This window comes from Lucilia sericata, unplaced genomic scaffold (assembly GCF_015586225.1).
Source record: "Lucilia sericata isolate MDLA Ls3-8-SP2 unplaced genomic scaffold, ASM1558622v1 Contig000228F_arrow, whole genome shotgun sequence".
NCBI lineage: Eukaryota > Metazoa > Arthropoda > Insecta > Diptera > Calliphoridae > Lucilia > Lucilia sericata.
The window spans coordinates 103,712-131,520 of NW_023994255.1; the positions used below are offsets into that span (position 1 = coordinate 103,712).

Consider the following 27,809-nt stretch of genomic DNA (forward strand, 5'->3'; position numbering starts at 1 on the left):
CATAGCTAGATCGTCTTAGAATCTTAAGAGGTCTCAGAATATATGTACTTTATGGGGTCTGTGAGTAATATTTTGATGTGTTACACACGGAATGACAAAATCAATATACCTCCAATCTTTTTTGATGGTGGGTATAAAAAATAAAAAATTCTTTGATTACTAGTAATAAACCAACTATGTAAATATATATTTTTTTATACCAACCATCAAAAAAGATGGCGGGTATATTGATTTTGTCATTCCGTTGGTCGATATTGAATTATAAGATGATCCAGCCATGTCCGTCCGTCTGTCTGTTGAAAACACGATAGAGTCGAAACGAAACAAGATAGAGAGCTGAAATTTGGCAAACTGTTTTAAGTTGACCAAGCTGGTTTGGTATTGGTATTGGCAATATCGGTCAAAGATTTCACCTAGCTCCCATATTTGGCCCTACACAGAAAAAAGTTTCAGCATAAATATTATGAACAGCTTTCATTGACTAAAGTTAATAATATTTAAGAATAAGTTCCTAAATTGTATGTTTTTTTTTCATTTTTATTTTTTTAAACATAATCTAGAAGCCTTCACTTAAAAAATTAAAAATTTTCTTTCTATTTTTTTCTTTTTGTTAAAAAATGTTTGAAATTTTCTTTAGAAAATTAGTTACTTCTTTATGATTTTAGATTGAAAACAATGAAATATGCGAGTAACTTGCAAAATTTTCTGAAGTGTAGATGTTTAGCTATATTTTCTGATGTTTTTTATTTCATATTTTGTTTTCCAATATTTTTATTTATTTGTCATAAAATTTCGCTAATATTTTATTTTCTAAAAAAACGAAGATATTAATAGGTAACGGATATTTATTGTATTTTTTTATGAAAATCAAAGAAAATGGGTAAAAAACAAAAAAATCGTTCATGTACAAATTCATATATTTATGAACTTTTAATATTCTGAATGAAAATGGTTTGGAGAAAAAAGTCATGTTCGATTCATTGCTATGTTATATTTTCTCAGGTTACATAACACCGTGGAACAGCCATTTTCATATTTTTTGTCTGCGTGCACGCCATGTTTACTGGAACAATATATTGTTTTCAAAAACATAGAAAATAACCATTATATGTTAGGTGGTTATATGTCTGCTAGCCAGCGTTGCCACTTTGGTCCAATTGGACCAAAATTGGTAGTTTCAAATCTCTGCAATGACTTTTGGTAGTTTGGTTGGTTGGTTTAAATTTTGGTCCAAATTTGGTAGGATGAGATAATTTTGATCTCATGCATATGAATTTATAAACATTTCTGACCTTGTTATGACAAAGTAATAAGAATTTCAATAAATACGTCAATCTTAAGTTTATCCTTGTTAAGTTTATATTGTTTGTTCTAAGAAAATATTAAGTTTCTATGTATTTCAACATTTCTGATTCATGAATGTTAGTAAGTTAGTTAGTTTGAAATGAGGATGTTACATAAAATCCGAAGGAATACTTCTAGGTCTGCATCGGTCCCGTTGTAAACTTCCTAACCAATGCCTCAGCTATAACATAAACCACTAACCACTAACTAACTGGAGGCTACACTAATTCATTTTTTTCTAAGAAGCCAGATTCATGAATGAATATATTATTTTTGTGGGTCTACTACCTTACAAACGGAATCACAAAATTAATATACCCCAATCTTTTTTGATGGGTATAAAAATATTAGGGTATATTGATTTTGTGATTCCGTTTGTAAGTATATATTTTTTCAAGGTTCTTATTAGATTCTAAGACGATATAGCCATGTCCGCCCGTCTGTCTGTTGAAACAGTTTTTTAAGAACCGAAATCTATGTCGATTGGTCCTATTACAGCCATATAGCCCCTTTTCAGGAAAATAATTTTATTATCAATAAATAGCAAATTAGTTAACCGTAAAAAAAGAAGGATTTATCCATAAAGTCCTCAATTTATACGATAGATGCTGATGGTGGATATACATATATGATTCTTCATAGCTGAATATAATACTATTACTATTTTCTCGGAAATGATTTTGGTACAAATTTTGTCGAAAACAGCAATTATGTATTTCATAACTAATTACGTAAAAGTAAACCATTGTCTCTTTGGAACAAATCATTGTATGATATTACATTTATTTTTAAAAATAATGAAACTCTAAACATAAGCAATTGTCCCAAAGGAAAAATTTGGTAGTTTTTGGAACGTTTTGGTAGTTTTTTGTCGTAACTTTGGTAAGAAAAATAAATTGTGAGTGGCAACGCTGCTGCTACCTGCAACAACAAATTAATACAACAACAAAACAACTTTTGCCATACACATCTTACTTATACAGATTATTATTTCGTGTGTGTTTTTTAAACGACAATAAAATGAGTTGAAATAATTCTCATTTAGTTTATAACATTAAGCCTATAAGTATTTTAATTTGTATATAACTAGCTATACCCATTGTGCTTTGCTACCCTAAAAACAATATAAATAAAACCCCCACTTTACAATTTTTAAAGATTCTACCTTTAATGGTTTCCATATACATCTTTTGTGTTTAATTCATATTCATAATTTACACTGTAATTCAAAACAAGTTAGAGTGCTATATTCGGCTATGCCGAATCTTAAATACCCTCCACCAGCAAGCTACTTTTTATTGAAACCCATTTAACTATCTAATTTTTAGATAACTTGGCAAAATTTTTGTTTCCTTATTGAGGGTACTAACATTTATGCATATGTCAAACTAATTTTAATTAGGTCGAGAAAAATGTATATTAATATGGGAGCTAAGAGAACATATGGACCGATCCGGAAGAAAAAATCCGTAGAATGATTTATATATACAAAATACACATTTATGTCGAATTTTATCCCGATAACTTTGATTGTTAATGTGCATTTGAGTAATTTTCGGAAATAGTCCTTATATGGGAGTTGTGACCAATTATCAACCGTTAAGGAAAAAATTTCGTATAATGATTAGGGTGATCGATTATTCGACATTTTCCAAAAACCGGTTTTCGAATAGTTCGAATAGTTGACATATAAAAAAAACCGGTTGATATTTTTCAAATTTAGAAAACCGGTTTTTCATTATAAATAAAAAAATATATTTTAATTTGAAAAACTTAATGTTTATGTTTAAATTTGATTAATAAAACATGGCCCGAAATGATTTTTAACAGTTTAAAAGATTATAGCTTTAGATCTAGTCGTCTGATTTACATTATTTCTTTAATATAAAAAAATTAGGAAAAAAGTGGGACACTTCTGTTAAACGTAAGGTACTATGTAATCCTGTTTAGAAAATTTGCATAGGCATTCCAACACTTCCATAAAATTTCAGCCGTAAATTAATTATTGTAATTGGAATATAATCTTAAGATTGATAACATTTTATCAAACAGTTATCAATTTTACAAATAAATTTTTTTTAATTAATTAGGAAAATCAAAAAAGTTTAACCAAAGGAGCTTTAGAAAAATATACTCTAGCTCCTCGACTCGAATATTTTTAAAATTTAGGCGGGCTGTATTATTATTTACTTAAAAATTTCATTTAAATAATCTTTGAATACAAAGCAAATAAAAGTATTCGAAACCGGTTTTTAAAAAGTGAAAAAACCGGGTTATTCGATATTCGAAAAATCAACATTAAGAAAAAACCGACACTGGTAAAGCAGAAAAAATCGGTTTTAAAACCGGTTGAAAAATCGAATCGATCACCCTAATAATGATTTATATGCCAAAAAATTCAAGTCGAATTTTACTACAATAGATTTATTAATTAATGAAATATGTGCGTTTAGGTGATTTTCGGAAGTGAACTTTATATGTATAGGAGCTACGACCTTACACAAAACATATTTGTGCCGAATTTTATCAAGATATCTTTATTTGTTAATGAAATATGTGCGTTTAAGTGATTTTTTTGAAGGAGCTATTACCATATATGGAACAATATATGGAAAAAAATTGGTAGAATGATTTATATGCTCACAACACATATTCAAGTCGTACTTTATCCAAATAGCTTTATTATTCAAAGAAATATGTGCGTTTAAGTGATTTTCGTAAGTGGACCCTCTATGGGAGCCTCTCCGGAAAAAATTTCGTAGAGTGATTCATATAAAGACAAAACATATTTGTGTCGAATTTTATCAAGATAACTTTATTTGACAATGAAATATGTATTTTTAAGTGATTTTCGGAAATGGGGTTATATGGGAGCTATGACCAATAATGGACCGATCCGTAAAAAATTTGGTGAAATGATTTAAATGTACACAAAACGTATTTTTGTCGAACTTTATCCCAATAGCTTTAGAATTCAATGAGATATATGTGTTTAAGCGATTTTCGGAAGTGGACCTTATATGGGAGCTATGACCAACTATGGACCTATCCGGAAAAAATTTCGTAGAGTGATTTATATTTACACTAAACATATTTGTGTCGAATTTCATCAAGATAGCTTATATGACAATGAAATATGAGCTTTTAAATGATTTTCGGAAGTGGGCCTTATATGGGAGCTATGACCAATAATGGACCGATCCGTAAAAAATTTCGTAGAATGATTTGTATGTACACAAAACATGTTTAACTCGAATTTTATTTAAAAAAGCATTGGGTTCCAGAAAAATATTTTAGAATACAACATTTTAAATTATTCACTTGTATTGGCGTAATTTTAAGTTATTTATCTTCATGAATCTTTTTGCATTATTATACCCTCCACCACCATCAGTGGTGATAGAGGGTATATATAAGTTTGTCGTTCCGTGTGTAACACCAAGAAATATTCATCTAAGACCCAACAAAGTATATATATATTCTGGGTCCTTATGAAATTCTGAGTCGATTTAGATATGTCCGTCTGTCCGTCTGTCTGTCTGTCTGTGTAAAACACGCTCACGTTAAAACTAAGCAAAGGAAATCAACCAAATTCACCCAAAATATTTATTGTTATCCTAAGCAGTTTGGTATTGAAAATCAGCTTCAGACTACCTCGAAAAAAATTACGTTTTTTTCATCATTCTTTTGAAGTTTTCTCAGAAACTACCAAAGATATTTCGATGAATTTTGTCACACATTATTTTTTCATGACAGTGATTAATTATGTTCAAAATCTTTACAATCGATCGAATATTTCCCATAGCCCCCATACAAAGGTATATATTCCCGGAAATTAGTTTATCGCTAATAACTCCCTCAAATATATCGGTATCAACACAAAATTTTGCACATGCAAATATAATGTGAACAGAAATCATACTGTCAACGCAGATCTCAATCGGTCCACAATTGGCCATAGATCCCATACAAGGTCCACTTCCAAAAATCACCTAAACGCACATATTTCATTGATGAATAAAGCTATTGTGATAAAATTCGAGTTAAACATGTTTTGTGTACATACAAATCATTCTACGAAATTTTTTACGGATCGGTCCATTATTGGTCATAGCTCCCATATAAGGCCCACTTCCGAAAATCATTTAAAAGCTCATATTTCATTGTCATATAAAGCTATCTTGATGAAATTCGACACAAATATGTTTAGTGTAAATATAAATCACTCTACGAAATTTTTTCCGGATAGGTCCATAATTGGTCATAGCTCCCATATAAAGTCCACTTCCGAAAATCACTTAAACGCATATATTTCATTGAATTATAAAGATATCGGGATAAAATTCGACACAAATATGTTTTGTATACATACAAATCATTTTACTAATTTTGTTACGGATCGGTCCATTGTTGGTCATAGCTCCCATATAACCCCATTTCCGAAAATCACTTAAAAATACATATTTCATTGTCAAATAAAGCTATCGTGATAAAATTCGACATAAATATATTTCGTATAAATATGAATTATTCCACTAAATTTTTTCCGGATAGGCCCATAATTGGTCATAGCTCCCATATAAGGACCATTTCCGAAAATTACTCAAATGCACATTAACAATCAAAGTTATCGGGATAAAATTCGACATAAATGTGTATTTTGTATATATAAATCATTCTACGGATTTTTTCTTCCGGATCGGTCCATAGGTTCTCTTAGCTCCCATATTAATATACATTTTTCTCGACCTAATTAAAATTAGTTTGACATATGCATAAATGTTAGTACCCTCAATAAGTAAACAAAAATTTTGCCAAGTTATCTAAAAATTAGATAGTTAAATGGGTTTCAATAAAAAGTAGCTTGCTGGTGGAGGGTATTTAAGATTCGGCATAGCCGAATATACCACTCTAACTTGTTCTAGCATTATTTTGGATGGGATTTAGCCTCAACATTTTTTGAGACCTGGTCACACTGTTGGTAATATGTGGAATTTTTTTTACTATTCGAAATTTGTTTATTACTGCAATTTGTACATCTACTGGTTATACTAATGTGCACAAAGGTATTTTTCGATATCTTAATTGGTTTAGGATTTAGCAAAAGTACCTATGAGTTTTCCACATATTAAATAAGTTGATTAAAATCATAACAACACCGTAATATTATTTTATTTACACTAGCCAATCTAACACCGTGAATAATGGATCCTCTCTCTCCTTTTGGTGCATCCATGAACTTAAAATCGCTTTTTGGGTCGATTCAAACTCGTCCGTCCTTCCGTTAATATTTCTATTGGAACTTTTTATGTAAAGAACTCGCGGTACTTATATGAAAAAACGAAGTAGGCTGTATTTCGCATTTCGATTTTTATGGAATTTGGTGGGAATAGTCTACCTACATAGTAGATTATGTCCTCCAAATTTAATTTAAAGTATAATTGCAACTTCTATACCTATTTGAAATTTTGCATAAACAGATACTGTGCTAATTTGCCGAAATTCTAAGATAAATGATTTAATAAGAATTAATAAAGTATTTTCTGCTAATTGATGCAAGAATAGTATCACAATATCTTTAAAGTATTAATCAACTGATCTTTTAAGTAACACAGCTAAGGAAAATTAAATTGTATTGGCTACAAAAGTTGTAATAACATCTAATCTCGTACGACGAACAATAATCGCGATATATGCAAAGATTTGATACTCATGACCTTTGACTTCTACTAAATATCTCACCATGACTTTTAGTTCTTTATTTACATTTTCTAGATGATGTTGTATACTTGTTTTTATTTTGCCGTCTTAAATTCTAAATTTTGGTCAATTTGTCGGATAATTTGGATAGATTACGTTTACAAATATTGTTGAAGTTATGAATGTAAAACTGAAATATTTGCCAAAATATTTTTAGTTGACCCAGTTTGCTTGCGAAATATCGGTCAACAATTTCACCTAGCCCCCATATTATGCCCTATTCAGAAAATTACTATATTGCTTAATAAAGCATGTATAGCGATGAAATTCAATATGAAAAAGTTTTTTTTGGAAATGTATTTGTCAAAGCTTATGAGGATCGGTATATAATTGACTCTATCCCTCATAAAAAGTCTCCTCAGAAAATGACTTTAAAGCTCATAATGTACTGCAATATAGGAACAAAATTCAACATCATCAAGTTTTAAAGGAACTAAAATATCTCTGTCAGATTTTATGAGAATTGGTCCATAATTGACCATACGTCTCATATAAGATCCTCTACAGAAAATTACTTTAACGCTCATAACTGTCTTTATAATACATACCAGTTTAGCGACGAAATTTAACGTAGTTACAAGTTCCACTTCAGAAAATGAATTTGTTATTCTAATGTCCAAATGTAAACATGAAACAAATAAAATAATTTTGTTTACTTTTTTCTTAATTTGGTTATTTTTTATTCGAATTTTGGTTAGAAAAAAAATTTTGTTGTGGCAACACTGTATGGGAGACACCTCGTCAACTATTTCAAGTACCCCAATTGGATTTTTATTTAACATACGAAAAATTTTAATACATATTCTAATAGTTTTTAAATATACGAATTTTTGTATTTAATTCATATGGAAGGTGGCAAGCCTCCTTTGAAAGTCCACTATTTTTCTTCATATGTTGAAATTAATGTCGAAGTTTTTTCGTGCAAAATTTTGAGATTCTAGCTGTAATAGTTTCCCATATATACGAATTTTTGTATTTAATTCATATGGGAGGTACACCGCCATCTAATGCTAGTCCGCAAATTTGTTTGTATATAATTAATGAATATGAGAGGATCCAAGAATCCCCCTCCCACATTTTCCCCCAAATGTTTACATGGATGTTAAAGTCCTTCGTATAAAATTTGAAGATTCGAGCTCTACTATTAAATAAACGAATTGTTGTGTTTAATTCATATGGGAGGTACCAAGTCCTCTATTGCTAGGCCGCCAATTAATTACCGAAATATTCACATTCATGCAAAAATATTTGTGCAAAATTTGAGAATTTTGGCTCCAATAGTTTCTTAGTTATACGACATTTTGTATTTTAGTATTTAAATTTATTACTTAAATATTCCAGGGATCGTAAATAATTATTATCTTTGAATTTTTAAAGAAAAAAATCAAATATAAGAAATTATAGGAGAGCAACTTTAAAGATACCATTTTTATTGTTTTGAGCTATATTTTTATAAAAAACTATGCTTTTTAAATTTTAGATTTTTATTTTTTTGGCAAAAAATAATAATTATTTTTTATTTTTTTGGGCAGAAATAAAAATCAAAAAACGATTTTTATTTTTTTTGGCAGAAATAATAATTATTTTTTGATTTTTATAGTTTTGGCAGAAATAAAAATTATTGTTCGTTCGTCAGTGTCTTTGTTTGTTTAATTGTTTGTTCGTTAGTCTGTCTGTTTGTTTATTTGTTTGTTCATTATTTTATTTTAAGATCAAATAATATAAAATACAGATTTATTTAGTTATTCATTTTATTATTTGTAAAATTGTTTGTTTATTTTTTTTGATATAAGTTCACAAAATATAAAATACATGTTTATTTTAGGACACATTGTCTTATTTAGCTAATTGAAAATGTATAATTACAAAAAAAATAAGTATAGCTCTTCTTCTTTATATTAGTCAACGTAATTTGTATTTTAGCTTGATACAAACAAACAAATAAAGAAACAATTTTATAAATAATAAAATGTATAACTAAATAAATCTATATTTTATATTATTTTATCTTAAAATAATGAACAAACAAATTAACAAAGACAGACTAACGAACAAACAATTAAACAAACAAACAAACAAAGACACTGACGAACGAACAAATAAACAAACTAACGAACAAACAAAGAAACTATCTAAGATCAAATAAACAAGTAAGCAAAGAAAAATATCAAGCGAATTAACAAACAAATGAATAAACAAAAATGATATTACCTTAATGATTTTTATTTCTGCCAAAAATACAAAAATCAAAAAATAATTATTATTACGGCCAAAAAAAAAAAAAAAAAAATAATTTTTTGATTTTTATTTCTGCCCAAAAAAATAAAAATCAGAAAATAATTATTATTTCCACCAACAAAAATAAAAATCCAAAATAATTATTATTTTTTGAGTTTTATTATAAAAATCATAACGGTTACGGTCCCTGAAATATTCACATGAATGCAAAAATTCTTCGTGCAAAAGTATAAGATTTTAGCTCTAATAGTTTCTCAGATATACGAATTTTTGCATTTAATTCATATAAAAGTCCGCCCGTTTTATTTAATTATTTATTTATTTATTTCAACAGATTACAAGCCCATAAGCCTAATTAATCTAGAAAAAAAAATACATATGGCGAAGAATAATTCTTAATATATACATATATTAATGTTACATTTCTCATATTAAAAAATATATATGAACCTAAGAATACGGTAAATAATCCCCCCACTCCTTGCACAAACATTACAGTGAAAAAAATGAATTTTATGTTAAATTTAAATGTAATAACACTTGATTTATAAATATTTCTTGGAGGTGTTTTTAAAATCAGCAATTGATTTACTGAAATTCCGCTCCTCTTAAGAAATATATTGATTCCACATACGCGCCACTCTTACCACGAATGATCTAGTCATATACAATGTTGAGTATCTAGGATAAATAATAGTGTTAGTCCTAGAAGATCTACCAAAATCAAATTTCTCTATAAGATAAGAAGGTTTTCCAAATTTCATAATCTTAAAAAATTGTGTTAATAGTCGTTGATTAATAAAACTTTGCAAATCTGAACCTAATACATCAATAACATGATCTGAAACATGATCATTAAAACCAATATTATAGATGAACCTAACAACACGGTTAAAACATCTTCGTAATTTAATTAAAATTTGTTGAGATGTACCAGAATATACCTCGATCCCGTAAAGAAACAGAGGTAAACACAAAGATAACGCAACTCTTTTCCTAACATTAAATGGCAAAAACGATCCAAGGCAGTAGAGCTTTCTTAAAAGAAAAGAAATTCTAGATATTGTGCTGTTGATATGAAAATTGAAATCTAATTTAGTATATAGGAAAATACCCAGTGACTTATGGAGAGATACAAATTCAATAGTCTCATTCATTACTAATATATTAGGTCGAATTACATTATTGGAAAAGAACATAGATTTTGATTTAGAAGAATTTAAACTCATATGATTTAATTTACACCAATTTACAATACGTTTTAAGTCACTGTTTACATTAGATTCAAAATGCGTTACATCAATCCCCGTGTCATCTGCTAAAAGTTGAATATCATGTACATTATGAAGAGAAGTGGACCTAAAATGGAGCCCTGTGGGATTCCCCTAAATACCTCATGGATAGAAGATGTTAAACCTTTGGATGTAACATATTGATGTCTATTAGTGAGATATGAATACACAAGTTTACAGGAAGAAGTATCAAATTCAAAATATCTTTGAAGTTTATGGCATAATATTTCATGACTTAAAGAGTCAAAATCTTTGTTTAAATCAAGGATTATAAGTAGGGAACTGTACGATCTGTCTAAATTAGTCTTAATATTTTCAGTAATATCTTATATCAATCCAGTAGTGCTATAATTTTTCCTAAAAGCTGATTTAAAAGATTTATCATATTTCTTGTATAGAGATGTTCTTAAATTTGTCTTCTTAACAAAACTTCCAGGACCTTTGAACTAGAATTTAATACACTAATAGGTCTATAATCAGAACAAGATCGTGGTGTTTTTATTTTAGGAATGGGTATTACCCTACCAATTTTCCACACATTTGGAAAAGTAGAAGAAGTTATAATATTATTTATTAAAAATGTAAAGTGGGTTGAAATATAAGGGTATATAATTTTTAAGAATTTAATAGGTATTCCATCAGGTCCAGTTGAATTGCTTTTTATACATGTCATTGCATCAAACACTTCGGAAACATTGACATTTCTAAAGGTAAATCCTCCAATAGTATTTAGTGAAAAAATATTGTTATTAGGTTCATTAATAGGGGGAAGTATCGATTGTTGATTAAACTCTTCGACATTAATAATATTTTCAGTATTACCATCACCCAATATACCTTCAAACCTTAACCTTTTCCAAAATTGTGATTGCGTACAATTTTCAAAATAACGTGCAGCATATATCCTTCGTGAACGACTTATAACTGACTTTAATTTATTACGGTATTTACAGTAAATCTTACGATTCATAACTGAATTAGATTCACAATATGCTCTCCAGGCCAAATCTCTGTTTAGTTTAGCTATTTTAACATCACTAGTTTCCATCCATTTATGATTTGAACAAGTGAAAGATTTTTTAAGAGGAACACTTTCTTCGAAACAACTACCAACGATATTATTAAATCTTTCCAATTGGGTGTCAACACTCACAGAAGTATCAAATTCAAAATATCTTTGAAGTTTATGGCATAATATTTCATGACTTAAAGAGTCAAAATCTTTGTTTAAATCAAGGATTATAAGTAGGGAACTGTACGATCTGTCTAAATTAGTCCTAATATTTTCAGTAATATCTAATATCAATCCAGTAGTGCTATAATTTTTCCTAAAAGCTGATTGAAAAGGATTTATCATATTTCTTGTATAGAGATGTTCTTCAATTTGTCTTCTTAACAAAACTTCCAGGACCTTTGAACTAGAATTTAATACACTAATAGGTCTATAATCAGAACAAGATCGTGGTGTTTTTATTTTAGGAATGGGTATTACCCTACCAATTTTCCACACATTTGGAAAAGTAGAAGAAGTTATAATATTATTTATTAAAAATGTAAAGTGGGTTGAAATATAAGGGTATATAATTTTTAAGAATTTAATAGGTATTCCATCAGGTCCAGTTGAATTGCTTTTTATACATGTCATTGCATCAAACACTTCGGAAACATTGACATTTCTAAAGGTAAATCCTCCAATAGTATTTAGTGAAAAAATATTGTTATTAGGTTGATTAATAGGGGGAAGTATCGATTGTTGATTAAACTCTTCGACATTAATAATATTTTCAGTATTACCATCACCCAATACACCTTCAAACCTTAACCCTTTCCATAATTGTGATTGCGTACAATTTTCAAAATAACGTGCAGCATATATCCTTCGTGAACGACTTATAACTGACTTTAATTTATTACGGTATTTACAGTAAATCTTACGATTCATAACTGAATTAGATTCACAATATGCTCTCCAGGCCAAATCTCTGTTTAGTTTAGCTATTTTAACATCACTAGTTTCCATCCATTTATGATTTGAACAAGTGAAAGATTTTTTAAGAGGAACACTTTCTTCGAAACAACTACCAACGATATTATTAAATCTTTCCAATTGGGTGTCAACACTCTGGGTACTGTAAAAGCCAGAGGAATTAAAATCATTAATAAGAGAATAACATCTATCTACGTTTACAGCCCTATAGTCCCTATACCAATGTTCCCGAACAGGTTTCACTCCAGTTTGTAGCTTAACGAAATAACAGCATGGCCAGAATTTAATGGTGGAAACTGATATTGAGTTGTATGACTGACCAAGTTGATATTAGATACAAAGAAATAGTCTATTAAAGTGGAAGTATTATGTATCTCATTAATATGGGTTGGAACACTGTTATGAACTACTGAGAGATTTAAACGGGAGCAGAAGTCTCTTACGATATTTGATTTTGTATATAAGTCAGTGTTAAAGTCTCCCATAATAATGCAGTTATCATATCTGCTAGATAAATCAGCAATTAAGTCTTCAGAACCAGCGAAATTACCATGTGGTAGGTAAATAATTCCAACTAAAAGTTTGTTGTTACTATTCAAAGAAATTTCAACAAATAATGTCTCAATATTCCCTTCATCCATATAGTCATCTATCACTCTATAATCTAATTTTTCTGAGATATAAAGACATACCCCACCGCCTCTCATCCAGCATCTGTTATTTCTAATAATACGAAAACCATTTATTCCTATACTTGCAGTAGTTATATAACTCTTAAGCCAAGTTTCTGTGATGCCAACTACGTTATATAAACAGTTATCAAAAACATGTTGTATTTCCTGGAATTTGACTGAACTATTTTTTGGAGCTATACTCTGAGCGTTAAAATGACAAATGTTAAAATTACTAACACTCAAAGAAGAATTTAAGGAAGTGCCATTACATAATAAAGAATCTAAGTTACAGTACATAAATATACCCACTCAACTGTAATATTTGTGCAAAAGTTAAATAAATCCCCATTCTTAAATTACAATTATATAAATTTGGTATTAAATTCATTTCACTTAATGATACACAATATTCACTGTGCTAGTTTTCAAATCAGTAAAGAAATTGCAAAAAAAAAATTTTAAAAAGTACAAATCATAATTATTAAAGCTATAAAATTAAAAATCCCGAATAGAAGGGTAAACAGAATAGTATTTACTTATAATTTAGTACATCAATCATAATAAGTACACAGGAAAAAACTTTAAGATTATAATCAAGGTATTATCATTGTATATAATTACTATATAATTAAACACCAATGATTATTATTTATTTAAACATAAATAATGAATGTATATATCAATATATTATATATATTTTAGAATATATATAAAAATTGAAGAACAAACATTACAAACAAACAAAAATAGGTTTACATTTTTCCTATGTACTTAATTTCGCAATGTAAGTCCCGATTCACACAAAACAATTTTAGCCGCCCCAATCCTGAGCGTGTTAGGTGGAGGGGAGAGAAAGAAGAATAATAAATTAGCATCCCTCTTTCCCCCCATTTCAAACAGACTCAAAAAAAAGAAGCAACAAAAGCTGCCGTGTGTGAATCGCCACTGACATAAGAGAATTGGATTAAAAAGAATGTAGATTATAAATAAAAAAACTGAGTTTACAATTCACCCCGGATTTACAGTTTATATGGTTGTGGAATGTGAATAAAATTGCCGAGTCAATTAAACATCTTAACATAAAATATCTGCCAACATAATTGCTTAAAACGTAATAGAAATAAATTCGTACCAGGAGAATGCCAATTAAATACGAGTGAAATGTAAAATTGATTTCAGCAACGTTTATTTGTACTATTTGTTCTCATAAAAAAGTACCCATTAAACCAGCCAAGCGCAGAAAGAGAGACGCCAAGAAACTGTTATTGTAGTGGTGAGAAAATACTAAAAAACACTTAGAAAAAATATTGCCTAATTACGTTTGTTATGATCAAATTTCATAACAAGTATAATAGTAAATTTTACAGATAAAAGATATTCAAAGAAAAGAAAAATATATATTTCTTCACAAAGATAAAGTTTTTTATTTAAAATGTGTAAAAAAAGTATCAAAAATACTGTTTTTTATGTGTTTTCATTCTTATGCATTAGTAAAATTTTTTGGAGTGTACGAGTTTTTTGCAAGTAATTCTCTTGTTTACAAATTGTGTTGTTGTTTTTGCAATTTTTGAAACAAAGCGACATCAACCTACATTGTTGAATGCTGTTAAGCGACTGAAGATAATTTTTTGTATTTTTACGCTCTTGCTATGAGTTTTGTTTACGATCGGGTAGTGTACGTGTGAATTGCCGAAAATCTTCGTAATTTGAACAATATGAACGCGCAACGCTGATTAAACTGTAAAGCGAGAGAAGTCAATAGAAGAAAACGGAAAAAATAAAAAAGTGGAATCTATTTTTAGAAAGTGGAATCTATTTTGTATGTTTAACAAATGCTTGCAAAAACAATATAAAGAAGTTGTAAATAAAGAATAAAGTAATAAAAAATGCGTTTATAAAGAATACAAGTAAAAGAAAAAAGTTCTTAAAATATTAAAATAAAACAAAATAACCAGAAATTATTAAAAGAATTGAATAGATAAATAAGTAATATATAAAATAAATAGAATGTGTGGTATAATTTTATATCGATGAAGAGTTTGAGACGTCTTTCGCAGTAGATGTTTCCATACTCTGTTCCTGTTCAAGAATATCAGCAGCAAATGCGATGGCTTCATCCTTATCAGCTTTAATCAGTTTAATTTTTAAAGGATTATATAATAATATTCGGTAACTTTTAATTTCTCCTGATTTTATTTTTTTCCTACAAATGTAATGAAGTTTTGATTCGATAGGAATCAGGTGGTTGTTTAAATAAATTCTTTTCTCAATGTCTGTTTCCATGACATCATTGAGCTTAAGGTTATAACTAGCTTTATAATTTCTTATTATGATGTCTCTTTTCAAAACATTGTTGAATTTTATTAAGAGGGCTGACTTCCTACGTATCCAGGTACAAAAGTTTTTGTCACCCTCCGACAAGTTAACATTGCAAGCTTTTTCCAATTGCAATAGCTGTAGAGTACAGATCATCATAATGAAGATTTGATGGAAGGCCACTAACTATAATATCAGGCCGGTTTAGTTGCTTCCTAGGATAATTGTTTTCAGACTGAAGGTTATCAATTTTCTTATTAGTTTCTTTCTCAAATTGATTACTTTTACTCAAGGACTTTGTAAGATCAGCTTTTATGTCAGTCAGTTGAGAAGATATTATATCCTTGATTATATTTGTCAAGTCAGACAATTGTTTTTCAACAGCATCCATTTTTGACGTTATTGGGTTTGCTGGAGAGGATACGAAACATCGCTTGCAACCAAATGAGTACCCAGGTTTAACCTTAGTAATGTTATCTAAAGCAGATTGACTCAAATTAGGCATTTGTTTTGTGACACAATTAATATGCTGGTAGGAATTGCAAATAGCACAGATAATGGAGTCTGCTTTTTTGCAAGTCGTCGAGCAAATTGTACATATGTAAATATGTCATATTGAACTCTTGTAGTTGTTAGTTTGTTCTTGTACTATTAATTTGAGGTTATTACAGATCAGAAAATGTTTATAAACCTTTTTAGATTTTATTTATTTATTTTATTTATTTATTTTTCTTTTTATGTAATTATATCTGAAGCGATATATGTTTCAGTTTATTTTAATTATTAATTTTTAAAGTCTTTTTTATAGCTGGTTGCAATCTTTATGGATTATGTTTGTTTTCTATTGATATTTTTGCACATGTATGTCTTTAGTTTGTATTATAAAAGAGTTAATTTTGGTAATATATCTTTTATAATTTCATGTTAATCAAATTATTAGCTTTGTTAAAATATTATTATTGTATTTTTTTAATTTTTTTAACAATTTTAATTTAAGAAATTATTTATTTTTAGCACAGCAAAATTATTTTAGTTCACTCTCTGGCCATAGCGTTGCCAATATTTTTCGTATTTACCCACATGTTCTCATGGATGTTAAAGTTTTTCGAGGAAATTTTGAAGATTCTATCTCTAATTGTTTCCCAGAAAATCAATTTTTTTATATAATTCATATGGGAGGTGCCCCGCCTCCTATTGCTAGTCCGCCCATTTTTTGTCTTAAATATTCATGTCGATACTAAAGTAGCTCTGAAAAAATTTGAGGACTCTAACTGTTATATTTTCTCATATGTACTATTTTAAGATTTTCTTATATTTGAGGCGCCACATGTCATGTCAAAGTTGTCCATACAAAATTTGAGGACTCTAGCTGTTGTAGTTTATGATATATACAACTCTTAATTATTATTATGGATGTTGGCGTGGCACCTCGACTACTTAAAATTTCGAAATAAAAAGTAGCCTATAGTACCTTCCAGACTTACAGGAAGATACTGTGAAAATTTCAAGAAAATCGGTCCAGCAGTTTAGGCGTCTATAGACTTCAAACAAACAAACCCACAAACAAATAAACACACATTCATTTTTATATATATAGATAATGAGTTATTTATTTTAAAATTTCATGTGAGCAAAGTGCCATGCCCACATACATAATAAGTACGGTGACCATATTTTTTTCAGCAAAATACAGAACAAGAGATAAAATACACTAAACACCATTTTCTAAATCAGGTTATTTGTAACCGTCAACATTTCAATTGTCAATAACGTTTTAACATTATTATATTGATTATTCACAGAAAAAAGTTTCAGCATAAATATTATGAACTACTTTCATTGACAAAAGTTAATAATATTTAAGAATAGTTCCTAAATGGTAAGAATTTTTGTTTTTTTTTAACATAATCTAGAAGCCTTGACTTAAAATATTTCAAATTTATTTTTATTTTTCTATTTGAATGTTTGAAATTTCCTTTGGAAAATTGTTTATTTCTTTACGATTTTTAGATTAAAATCGATAAAATTTGCCCGTAATTTGCGGGCCTTTTTGAAGAATGGATGTTAACTATGTTTGCTGATGATTTCCTGTTTTAGATTTTGTTTTTCAACATTTAAATTCCTATTTTTTATTATATAAAATTCGCTAATATAGGATTACTATTCTGTTAATATGTAAACAGAATATTAAATACTGACTTCTATGCAATTATTTCATGAATACCGTTAAAAAAAGTAAAAATTCAAAAAATTAGCATGTACAATTTCATACATTTTTTGAACTTTTAATATTCTGAATGAAAATGGTTTGGGAAAAAAGTCATGTTCGATTCATACATTTTATTACAAAATTCATTCCAGTTATGTATTAATTTTTTAATTGATGAAGTAATTAATTAAAATTTGTATAGTTGAAAAAAATGTTGTGTCAGAACTTTTATTATTTTTATATTTCTTATGCGTTTTTATGTAAAACTGAAAAAATAACGAAATACAGAACACTAAATAAAATACAGAACATTTTCACGTTTTTTAGCAAATAATAATTTATCTATCAAAAATTGTCCAAAGAATTCAGATAGCTATTTCTTCATTCTTTTTTGCTTAAAAAAATTTATATATTTTCCTTGAAGAGCTTTATAGTCCTATATTTCTTAATTCAAGAATAAATTTTTGGCACTTAATTTTCCCCTATATTTTTCGGTTTTTGCTCAAATTTGGCCATTTGGTAATAAATATCGCACTTTATTGTAAATGAATCGTAATATGTACAGTGTAAGCATTTCGGAAACATATAAAACACAAAAATTGCGTGAAAACTTTAAAAGTTATTGCAAATGCCCTAGGCCATTAACGTGTCTCATAGCACATGAATTCGAAATGTGACAAAAAAAAAAATACTTTTTTTTGAGATATATTCTAAAAAAACAATTTTTTACTTAAAATATGTGGCCTCCGGTAGGTTAGTGGTTAGTGTTCTAGTCTGGTAGACCGGAGGTGGTGGGTTCGATTCCCACCTGAGGCACTGGCTAAAGAGCGCACAACAGGTCCGATAGAGGCCTAAATACTAGTAGATCTATGAAATTCGACATAAACTAGTTTTGTATGAGCTAACATCTCTCTACAAAATTTTGTTGGGATCGGTCCATAATTGTCCCCATCAGAAAATTACTTTAACGCTCATTAATGGCTTAAAAATGCGAGTACAGCGATGAAAATCGACACTGATAAGTTCTATAGGAACCGAAATCTGTCTACCAATTTTTATGACGATCAGTCCATAATAACACCACCCCATATAAATTCCAAATTCAAAAATGACTACAACGCGAAAAATACGAATACCGCAATGCAATTCGACAAACTAATTTTGAGCTAAAATCTCCCTACCATATTTTATGACTTTAATGCTGGCTTAAAAATACAAGTAGGTAGTCCATGAAATTTTAAATAAATAAGGAACTGAAATCTTCCTACTGACTTTTATGAGAATTGGTCCATATATGTATGTATAAATACTAGGGTGATCGATTATTCGACATTTTTCAAAAACCGGTTTTCGAATAGTTCGAATAGTTGACATTTCAAAAAAACCGGTTGATATTTTTCAAATTCAGAAAAAACCGGTTAACCGTTTTTTCATAATAAATAAAAAATATATGTTAATTTGAAGAAATTAATGTTTATGTTTAAATTTGATTAATAAAACATGGCCCGAAATGATTATTAACAGTTTAATAGATTATAACTTTAGATCTAGTCGTCTGATTTACATTATTTCTTTAATATAAAAAAAATTAGGAAAAAAGTGGACACTTCTGTTAAATATAAGGTACTATGTAATCCTAGCTTATTCTAAAGCCCTTTTAGGAAATTTTCATAGGCATTCCAACACTTCCATAATATTGCAGCGGTAAATTAATTATTGTAATTGGAATATAATCTTAAGATTAATAAAATTTTATTAAACAGTTATCAATTTTACAAATAAAATGTTTTAATTAGTTAGGAAAATCAAAAAAGTTTAACCACTGGTGCTTTAGAAAAATGTATCCTAGTTCCTGGACTCGAATATTTTTAAAATTTAAACGGGCTGTATTATTTACTTCAAAATTTCATTTAAATAATCTTTGAATACAAAGCAAATAAAAGTATTCGAAACCGGTTTTTAAAAAGTGAAAAAACCGGGTTATTCGATATTCGAAAAATCAACATTTAGAAAAAACCGATACTGGTAAAGCAGAAAAAACCGGTTTTAAAACCGGTTGAAAAATCGAGTCGATCACCCTAATAAATACCCTTAATATGTATGTATAATAACCCTATATAAATTAATGGTTTTAATTCGAAGGAGTACTGTCAATATTACCCTGATGTTCTCATTAATATCGATATATAATAATAAAATTTTCAAAATATGTATCAAAGTTCATTTATATGACAGTGATTTGATGGTGGGTATAAAAGATTCGGCATAGCCGAATATAACACTCTTACTTGTTACATTTTAAAAAGAGAATAAAAGCAAACAGCATTTAGTACAATTGTTTGCAAAAAATAACCAAAACGAAAAAAAAAAAATCACATGTACACATGCAAAATAAAAATAACCAATTTTGGTTAATAATAACCAAAGTGGCAACACTGAACACAATCGCATCCGAACTTATTAACCCATTAGATCCCAACCATCTTAAAATCAGTAAATTTAAATTATTTGTTGAAAAATGTAAATTATTATGGGTTAATTTAAAATAAAATTTAAGAACAAAAAATTTTTAAATTTTGGAAATGCGATTTTTAGACAGTACTCGGATGGGTATAAATACAAATAAATAAAAATAAAATGTATTATTATTATACCCTTCACCTTCGTAAGAAGGGTATATATAAGTTTGTTATTCCGTTTGTTATTTCTGTAATACAATTTTCCGACCCCATAAAGTATATATATTCTGGATCCTTATAGGTAGCGGAGTTGATTAAGCTATGTCCGTCTGTCTGTCTGTGTGTTTGTTGAAATCAGATCAAATCAGAGAAGATCGCTATTTAAAATTAGCAAAATCGGACCATAAATACCGGAGATATGAACAAAAATCCGAGACAACCTCTGAAAATTTCATAAAAAAGACAATTTTTTTCATGCTTTGATATAAGCAACAACAACAACACTGCTTATTCATTGAGTATTTCGTTTCATATGTTTGAATGGCTGTGTGTTCATTGCCTTGTGTATATTGTTTTTTTTAGTATTTCGTTTCGTATGTTTGGATGCCTGTGTGATTCATTGCCTTTTGTATATTGTTTTTGTTTCTTGGTGCATTGAGTTTCGTATGTTTGGAGGTCTGTTGGTTTCATTGCGATGTGTATTTTGTTTTTGTTTTTTTTTAGTATTTCGTTTCGTATGTTTGAATGAATGTGTGTTACATTGCCTTGTTTTTGTTTCTTGGTGTATTCAGTTTCGTATGTTTGGATGTCTGTTGGTTTCATTGCATTGTGTATTTCGTTTCGTATGTTTGGATGCTGTTGGTTTTACTGCCTTATGTATTTTGTGTCTTTATTTCGTTTAGCGTTGTTGTTCATTTTGTTTTGCTATTACTATATTAATGATATAGTCGGGAAAATGAAATAAATTAAAATTTCATGAAATTGATATTTATTAAATACACTATGGTGAAGGGTATATAAGATTCGGCACAGCCGAATATAGTACTCTTACTTGTTTTTTTAATATTTTGGTACTTTCCTACATAAAAGTTAGAACCAATTAGTATTGAGAATTTTTCTATTAGATTTACTATGAAATGTATTGAAATTCTCTGTGAATTACCGTATTCATATAGTGCACTTTTTCGACACTTTATTGATATTTGTGGTAAAATAAATTAATTAAAATTCATCAAATGGGATGTATTATTCACTGGCACTACTGTCACTACTTTGTCTATTTCTTGGCAATATTTGGAAAAATAATGAAAAAATCTAAATGTGAACTGATTTTATTATTAAGATAATCAGTAGCAATCATTTACATTATTTTGTTATATTAAAAAATTTTAGCACTTTTTTTTTTCTTCTGTAGAACATTTTAGCACTTAATTTTTAGCATATTTTGAAATACATTTCCTGGCAACACTGCAAGAGCGTCAAAAATACCAATATTTTATTTAGTTGCTTGACAGCATGATACAATTAATAAGGTAGCCTCGTTCACACAGCTAATCATCAGCTGTTACAATCTTATCTGTCAAAATTCCTGAAAAAATCGCAAAAGTTGTAAAAAATTTTAAAAAGTGAAGAAAATTATGTTTTTTAAAGAGTTGTCTGTCTCAATCGTGATTAAATGTCTTTGTTGTCCTTCTCCCTTGATAAAATAAGAAAACCTTTTGCTCCGGCGTACGTTCCAAGTCAGTTTCAACAATTTTTAGCACCACCAAATACTTTCCACAAAAAGCACGTTTGATTCGAAAAATTTGTCTTCCCAATAGTTATAGTTATGATTTTTAGGCATTCCACGTTTAATTAATTTAATATATTAATATTAATAGTTAAAATTTAAAATACTTGCTAAAAACTCATATTATTATTGTGTATATTTGTTGCTTTTTTATTCTCCGCATGCAGTTTATTTTGAGAGATGGTATTATTTCACAAAAACAAATCTCCTGTTGTTTTTGTATTGTTGTAGCGACGAGGCTACATTATTAAGTGTACACTGCTTGACAGCATTCAACAATCGCCAAATCTAGTGATTTGTAATCTCATTTTACGGAAAAAATATGATTTTAATACATTTATATTTTGATAATATCGCTTAAAAGTTACTACAAAGGACGATAATTATGTATAACAATATGCATTCAATGTATATTCTTTGAGTTTTAGTTTAACTTAACAGCTGTATGCAAATAATGTATGAAAAGCACGAAATGCTTTGCGGCGAAGACGCGTAGTGTGGACCTCCAGCTTAAAACTCTTAAAAGCATTTGAAAAGTTACTTTACCAAAAATTGAGAAAGCTAAAACCAAAATATATTTCCTTAAGGAGCCTTCACACGATCACACTTTACGTACGTAAAGTCGAATGGAAAAGTAAGATGAAATTCCATCTGTATTTCAAAAAAGAGAATAAAAGTCGTATTTTTTATACATTAACAAAGTAAGATTGAAATAGCTGTTTCACTTTTTTTGAGTTTACATAAAAATACATCTCTGATCTAATGCGACGAAAAGAGCCATATAAATGTCAAATTTTACTTCCGAATTTTCTCTCAATGTGTGAAGGTTTTATTACATATTTTGTTTAGACGATCCCATCCGTATCCTTCTACACAAAATTTTGACATATCATATCACTTGTGTGCTCGTGTGAAGGGGGCTTTAGAATAAATAATAGGTCTGTTCGCGAGCTCGATAATTTGTAACAATTGTTACTGGATTCCTTTCGCGTTCTTTTGAAAACTTAGAACGAATATTTTTTCCCCAGTAAAAATATCAAACATACTTATGTTCACAACATATGGTTCATTAATAAATATGTAAACAAATTAAAGAAAACAAAAATTTGGTAAGTTTTACATTTTTTTAAATAAATATATAAGTTAATAACACACGAATATTAAAAAAATTATTTGTAATTAGATTTATTCTAATTCTATTTATCATAAATTAGTTAAAAAAAAAAATAAAAGTTTTTAAAACAATATAGAGTATCTTTTTCTTAGCGATTTTGTGTAAATTCTTATTTTAATAATATGTTTGTAACACGAAGTTTTAAAACAATAATATATTTTTAATGATATTACATGTTTTGTTAACTTTAAATATCCACTTATTTATAAGAAAATCATATTTTCAATTGCTTGTTTTTTAGTGTTTTGTTAGCGATTAAGATTTCTGCAAACGGGCCTTATATATTAGAAATAGCGGTTTTCACCGACTTTTTTAAATAAAACGTGAGCACCCTTTTGTTGTTTATTGTAAACTATGTAAAACAGCTGATTTTTGTTATTACTCAAAAATTAAATTCAATGTAAACAACAATCCATGAAAATTTTTCGAAATATCTTAACACAACTAGGTTTTAGCAGTTATTAGGTTTTTACAACATTCTTTATGTTATCATTTGCTTGAGACATTCTTGCCGTTTCTTAAAATCCAATTGCCAGGAGACATTTTAATGCAAAAAAGATGTTTTCCAAATTTATAATTTCAATGAAAAAAACTACATTAGACCACGGCTATTGCATCTCCGCTGCGGGACGACCGGAAATATACACGGCCAAGGATTGTCAACTCCAAATTTGTAATTTCCATGAAAAACACTTCATTAGACCATTCCACGGCTATTGCCAAATATCGTCTAAAGCAAATATCGTATAAAGCAACAAAAAAATATTTTCCTAAAAATATAATAAATGTAATTACAAATTAAAAATAAATTTTATTTGCATATATGTACATTATTAGAGTGCTCTATTTTAAATATCGGACGGTATACGATAAATTTCAGTAATTTTTGGTAAATATGGTCGACAAATAAATATAATTTCGAATGGTACACTGAGAATTTCCAAATATTGCAAAATTTGACCTTTGAACTCCACAGTTTATGGGTTAAGAATATTATATTATTATTTAATTATATTATTACTATAATACTCTGAAAATACTTTATTTAAGATGTGCAACAGTAAAGAATTGATACGTATTCTCTAAAATATTCCAAAAAATTAGATTTTTCCGAAATCCGCCGAGTTCAAATCGCAGGTACAGCTTAACTGTAAGAAATATTGACCTAATTTTTTTACCGTTTAATAGCCTTATCTATTGTCCATAAATCCCCATGAGATCTCCTAAACATTTTTTAATTTGTTTAAAAAAGTTTAAAAAAATAAAAATTAGAGATTTGAAACGGTCGTTGAAAAAAATCAAATTTTTTTGACCATAGCAGAGAACAAGTTTGCGTTATTTTATAAGGACAAAAACTAATATTCGAGTAATTATAGTTATATTTTAAGTAACAAAATTGTTTGTTTATAATATATCTCAAAAATGTATTTATTGTTTTTTGTCACATTTCGAATTCATGTGCTGTGAATTTGCAATAACTTCTAAATTGTTCAAGCAATTTTTATGTTTTATATCATTCCAAAATGCTTACACCTTGCACATTACGATTCCTTTACAATAAAGTGCAGAATTTATTACTAAATATCCAAATTTGAGCAAAAATTGAAAACAAAATCCGTCTGTTGAAAGCACGATAGGGTTCGAACGGAAAGAGCTAGAGACTTGGTTTTTATAATCTCTTTTATTTTGGTTATAACCCTAATGTACTTGCACAAATTCTATTGGAAACTTATTTGGTTATGTCATCTATATATGTATAAAAATGAATGTGTGTTTATTTGTTTGTAGGTTTGTTTGTTTGAAGTCTATAGACGCCTAAACTGCTGTACCGATTTTCATGAAATTTTCACTGTATATATCATAAACTACAACAGCTAGACTCCTCAAATTTTGTATGGACAACTTTGACATCCATATGAACATACGGGCGGTCTAGCTACAGTGAGTGTGGCGCCTCCCATATAAGGAAATCTTAAAATAGTATATATGAGAAAATATAACAGTTAGAGTCCTCAAATTTTTTCAGAGCTACTTTAGTATCGACACGAATATTTAAGACAAAAAATGAGCGGATAGCAATAGGAGGCGGGGCACCTCCCATATGAATTATATAAAAAAAAATGATTTTCTGGGAAACAATTAGAGGTAGAATCTTCAAAATTTCCTCGAAAAACTTTAACATCCATGAGAACATGTGGGTAAAACGGGCGGACTTTTATATGAATTAAATGCAAAAATTCGTATATCTGAGAAACTATTAGAGCTAAAATCTTATACTTTTGCATTCATGTGAATATTTAAGTAATAAATTAAAATACTAAAATACAAAATGTCGTATAACTAAGAAACTATTGGAGCCAAAATTCTCAAATTTTGCACAAATATTTTTGCATGAATGTGAATATTTCGGTAATTAATTGGCGGACTAGCAACAGAGGACTTGCCACCTCCCATATGAATTAAACACAACAATTCGTAGAGCTCGAAACTTCAAATTTTGTACGAAGGACTTTAACATCCATGTAAACATTTGGGGGAAAATGTGGGAGGGGGATGCTTGGATCCTCTCATATTCATTAATTATATACAAACAAATTTGCGGACTAGCATTAGATGGCGGAGTACCTCCCATATGAATTAAATACAAAAAAAAACTATTACAGCTAGAATCTCAAAATTTTGCACGAAAAACTTCGACATTAATTTCAACATATGGAGAAAAATAGTGGACTTTCAAAGGAGGCTTGCCACCTTCCATATGAATTAAATACAAAAATTCGTATATTTAAAAACTATTAGAATATGTATTAAAATATGTATTAAATAAAAATACTTGAAATAGTTGGCGAGGCATCTCCCATATGAATTAAACACAAAAGATGTATATGGAAACCACTAAAGGTAGAATCTTTAAAAATTGTAAAGTGGGGGTTTTATTTATATTGTTTTTAGTGTAGCAAAGCCCACTGGGTATAGCTAGTATGTGTATATAATCAGATTATTTGATTAATTTATTGATTGATTAAGTTATTTCATTTTCAAAATTGAATACGATCGCTATCCGTACCCTGGTTATATCCCTAATATATACTTTAAAGCAGTGGTGGCCAGCGAGAGAGTGCTTAAAACGCATATGTTGTAGTGAAAAAATAAAAGAGTACACAAATGAAAATACGTGTGATTTGCACTGAAACAAATTATTTGTTTGTATTTATTTTGTGTTATTCATATTTGTATTTGTATTTTAATGAATAACGGAAGGCATGTATTTATGCGATGATTTAAGTATTATTGAATGTCTTGATGCATGCGTTCATGTATGTGTTAATATATTGATGTCCATATGTGTTTATGTATGTAATGATGTATTTGTTGATGTAAGTCCCTATTTCTCCAAAAAAAGGAAAAATTGCGGAACATATTTCTTTAAATAAAACCCCATCCTCAAATGGACGACCTTTTTTCGCCAATGCCAAAGCAATCGCGTATGTTGCTTTCGCATGACTATTTTCTGAAAAAAGTCGTTCATTATAATAATTGCTTAATATTCCATTGTACTTTGCTTCGAAATCAGACTTTAATTTTGAAATCAATTGATTTCTCGCAATTCCGACTACTTCATGTAAATTGGAATGACAACTGTCATAATGACGTTTAAGTGTACTTGGATGAGTTTTTTTTAACTTTTGACCACATACAATACACTCAGCTTCCTTAAATATATTTAAACAGAATAAAAAATCCTTCTCCCACTCAATATTCCACATATTTAGTAAAACCTGAAATAAACATTTATTTATAACGGCTACTGAAAAATATTCGCCGTGTATCATAACATCAAGCGACATAGACCTTCTTTGTTGAATGCAGACAAGCAACTGAATAAACTTGTTTTTGTTTTGTGTTTACTTTGTGTTTTTACTCACAGTATTCGTATTGCGTATGTATTAGTGAGAATAACATAACTACCCCGGGGAAGTGTTTGGCCACCAACGCTTTAAAGGGTCGGAAAATTATATTGTGGAGATTACAGAGGGGATGACAAACTTAGAATGTGATCGAAAATTTCTTAACATACATACATATGTACATATGTGTATGTTAACCCTTTATTGATACTAGCATGAAAGAAAAAATTTAAATTTTTTTCAAGACGTGGTTTAGATAGGCTATTTTTAAAAAAAGTTGATTTTTAGTATTTATACATGTGTTGCCATATGGCAACGCCAGGCACTACACTGTGTTTTGTTTTTAATATAAAGAAAATTTTTAAATTTGCAAATTGAGGAATATATCAAAATTTTTTTAGAAATATCGCACGACATCCCCTTAAAATATGTAATTTCATTTGAATGTTCTTGTAAATTTAATAAACATAGGTAAAAAATCTAAATTTGATTATAAGATTCTTAAGAAGTAAGCGGCCCGTCCCACCTCTTCCGGAAAGCTTTTCATTCAAGGTCTTGTTATAATTTCTCTTACATTTTTGTCCATCTGTCTGTTGAAAACACGTAATTGTTATTGGTAAAATTAAATTACTGTTACAAGTAATGGTATAATTAAAATT

At 28.6% G+C, this 27,809-nt stretch overlaps 1 protein-coding gene across 1 annotated transcript in view; it reads left to right on the forward strand.

The window, feature by feature from the left end:
• LOC119602410 (mucin-4-like) overlaps positions 1-27,809 on the forward strand; it is a 268,982-nt gene that overhangs the window by 34,757 nt on the left and 206,416 nt on the right.